Source organism: Lynx rufus, unplaced genomic scaffold (genome assembly GCF_022079265.1).
Source record: "Lynx rufus isolate CCGP_SWC_20201006 ecotype Redwood Valley unplaced genomic scaffold, mLynRuf1.p SCAF_51, whole genome shotgun sequence".
In the NCBI taxonomy this organism is placed as follows: Eukaryota; Metazoa; Chordata; class Mammalia; order Carnivora; family Felidae; genus Lynx; species Lynx rufus.
Window position 1 is genome coordinate 545,690 of NW_025814869.1, and position 3,496 is coordinate 549,185.

The 3,496-nt window shown below is 47.1% G+C and overlaps 1 protein-coding gene across 3 annotated transcripts in view; it reads left to right on the plus strand.

Moving 5' to 3' along the window:
• Positions 1-3,496, plus strand: part of LOC124527579 (gamma-taxilin-like) — a 697,565-nt gene that overhangs the window by 455,534 nt on the left and 238,535 nt on the right. The window lies entirely within an intron of this gene.

Here is a 3,496-nt window from a genome sequence, read left to right on the forward strand (position 1 = left end):
ATAAACATCCCCATCAACCCAAGCTGGATAGTGCACGCTCTCCTCATTCTCCTCCAGGTCCCCCGAGGCTTGTGGTCATTCCAGCACCTCCTGACACAGGCAGGCAGAGAGGAATGACATGGTAGACCTAACAGAACGTGATGACGATGTCTTTGGCAAATTTCACGAAAGCACAGGGCTGCGCTAGATAAACCAGGTGATCAGGTTCAAAGACGAGGCCTACTGGATGGCATGATCCATCCCGGCGAGGACCACGTGGAGGTGTATTCAGGGCTGTCAGTCGTAGGTCACTAAACCCTCAGCCCTCAGAGCACAAGGCAGGGTTTTGTGTGTGTCTGTGCTTCTCTGCTGGGTGCCTGGTACGAGTAGGCGCTTAATTTATACACAGGTATTGAATGGGCGAAGAAATAAAACCGGTTACACAGTATGGATCACCGAGCAGCGAGAGATTTCCTTTTTTTTCCCTCCTCCTGGGTGCCGTGTATGGAACACCTGTGTGCCAGGCACTTGAGGTCGGGCCATGGAGCACAGAGGGAAACAAGGACTGAGTTCGTCGCGTTACCGTCTCGATCTTGCTGCCTCTACCTTTACCCTCCCAGGTTCTGCCTTCAGCCTCTTCTGCGTCGGTGTCCGGAGATAGAGGGATGTTGCATGGGTCACAGGAAGCGAGTGCCTTGATTTTATTACTGTCAAGCCTGAGACCAGAGAGGACATAGAGCGCAGGGTCAGCAGGGTGGGAGCCGATGGGGTGTGCCAACTTTTGAAGGTTCCAAACAGGAACAGCCCCTGGGATCTGAGTACTGAAAGGCACTCAGGATAGTCTCCAGAGAAAAGCCAAGAGGAAAGCTATCCATGAGCCTGGGTGTCCCTGTTATGTATTCCTCTCGAAGAGATTCTCGGAGCCTAGTGAAGTTTCCAAGGAAGCCTGCAATAAAGACTCCTTTTCAGATTCACTCAGGGTTTCCAAATGTACTTGAACTTGGATTGCTTCCACCCTGTGTTTAAAAAGTTAATATTTTGATTGATTTATTTTATTTTTGAGAGAGAGCAAGCAGGGGACAGGCAGAGAGAGAGAGAGAGGGAGAGGGACAGAATCCCAGGCAGGCTCCGCACTGTCTGCGCAGAGCAGAGCCCGACGTGGGGCTCGAATTCGGGAACCGTGGGACCATAACCTGAGCCCAAATCTAGAGTCAGATGCTGAACTGACCAAGCCACCCAGGTGCCCCCAACTTAATAATTTTAATAATCAGTGAAAATGTCAGCATATCTTGAGAGATCCAGTTATAAGGATGGCAACCACTGGTGGTAATGGAGGACTGTGAGTGTTTGGTCTGAGGTGGGGGCAGACCTGTCCTGTCCCCGGAGGTGGGGGCAAGACTGAGGTCTGTCTGTCTCCATATAGGACCATGGTCTTCAAATTCAATTTTGCGTAGATTATCCAAATAAGCTTTGGGCAGGATGGAAAATACACAACGACAACAAAAACCCACATACATATACACATATGCACGTATGTGTCCACATCCATAACTAACAATACATGTTTAATATTCTATGCCGGCACATATTTGTCTTCTGCTCCCTACCAGTAAGGACACAGCAAGCATTTGATTGTAGGTCTCTGGGCACACACCCACTGTCCCCACATCCATTCCTGCTGTCCCTTCCCTCTGGCATGCCAACCACCCGATAACAGCTCTAGGATTTTCTCAGGAGACATGAAAGTCTACTAGGCTCTTAGCACACTCCATCCCATTCCATGGCCACAACTGTTCTTTCCCTTATGGTGCAGGTGTAGATGTTACCGCTGTCTGAGACCTGTTGCCGTGGGACATAATATATTCACAGATCTCCTTCCCTTCTTCCCTCTCTCTCTCATCCTCTTTCTTCTCCTAAGAAATAGGATTATACTAATCATGGCACCTGGGTGGTTCACTTCAGCTCAGGTCATGATCTCACAGCTCAAGTGTTGGAGTTCCACATTGGGTGAGCTCAAGCCCTGCTTGTGGTGAGTCCTGCTTTCTCTCTCTCCCCCTCCCTCTCTCTCTCTCTGTCTCTCTATCCCTCCCTCCCTCCCTCCCTCCCTCCCTCCCTCCCTCCCTCCCTCCCTCCCACCATCTCTCCTCAAGAAATAAAACAAGATAGGGGCACTTAGGTGTCTCAGTCAGTTAAGCGTCAGACTTTGGCTCAGGTCATCATCTCATGGCTCCTGGGTTCAAGCCCTGCATTTGGCTCTCTGCTGTCAGTGTAGAGGCTGTTCGGTTCCTGTCTCCCTGTCAGCCTCTCCCCAGCCTGTGCTTTCTGTCTGTCTCAAAAGCATCCAAAAATTGTAGTAATAAATTTTAATATTAAAGCAAAATAATCTTATATTTAACAATTTTGGGAATTTCCCCCTTGTTATTTGCCAACATCGCATTGAAATGCGGTGTAATATCCCACTATAAAGGTACTGAATAGTTCACTAGCCATATTCTGAGAATGAGATGTTCCTATTTGTTCCCAGTTGTAATCTTGGTTATGAACGTCATTATGTGTGTATTTCACTTACATCTCTGTACATATCTCTGCTCATTTTCTTGGATAAATTCCTTACAGAAACCCTAAGCAATTCTGGCGTCTTCTATATAAAATCTATGTGATTTTTTGGTAGTCTTCTGTCTACAGAAGCCCCATTTTGAAGCTCTTCCCAATCTTAGGTCAATTTCTCACAAATTAGGAATTATTTTGCATACTCCATACTATTTTACCCATGTGTGCTATGTGTCAACAAACCCGTAATCCAAGCCTCAAGTAGAAGGAGGTCCTTTCCTCTGGATTAAAGGTATCTTTCCTAATGTGTCCATGGTCTTCCACAACTGAGTCTTGTCCTTGTGGGTCCCACTTCTGCTAGCACCTGCACATAGATGTTGCCAAAGTTTTTTATTGAAAGTTTTGTTCTAATGCTAATTTATTTTTGAGAGAGAGAGACAGAGCACAAGCAGGGGAGGGTCAGAGAGAGGGAGACAGAATCAGAAGCAGACTCCAGGCTCTGAGTTGTTGGCACAGAGCCCAATGTGGGGCTCGAACTCGTGAATGCCAAGATCACGACCTGAACCATAGTCAGACACACAACTGACCGAGTCACCCAGCTGCCCTAGTGTTGCCATAGATTTAAAGAAATATCATTACTTCCTGATGGTGTGGGTTAGATACCATTTCTGGGAGACAGGAGAGAAAATGAGTAGGAGAGAGGTCTGAATCAGATACATCTTAAAAGTGGACTTGATGGTCCATTAGTAAACATTGCCCCTCCCCCCTCCACCAAAAAAGAAAACAAAAACCACAACAAACCAAAACCCGATATGCAAAGAGGATACAGGATTCAGAAAAAAAACCAAAGAGGTGCGGTGATCAGTTACAAAACGGACGTTGCTTTGGAGTTTGGGACCTAGCAACCGAGAACTTGGAAGTCACGGACAATGGGTGACAGAATGTGCTCACAGTTTAAGGTTGAGGA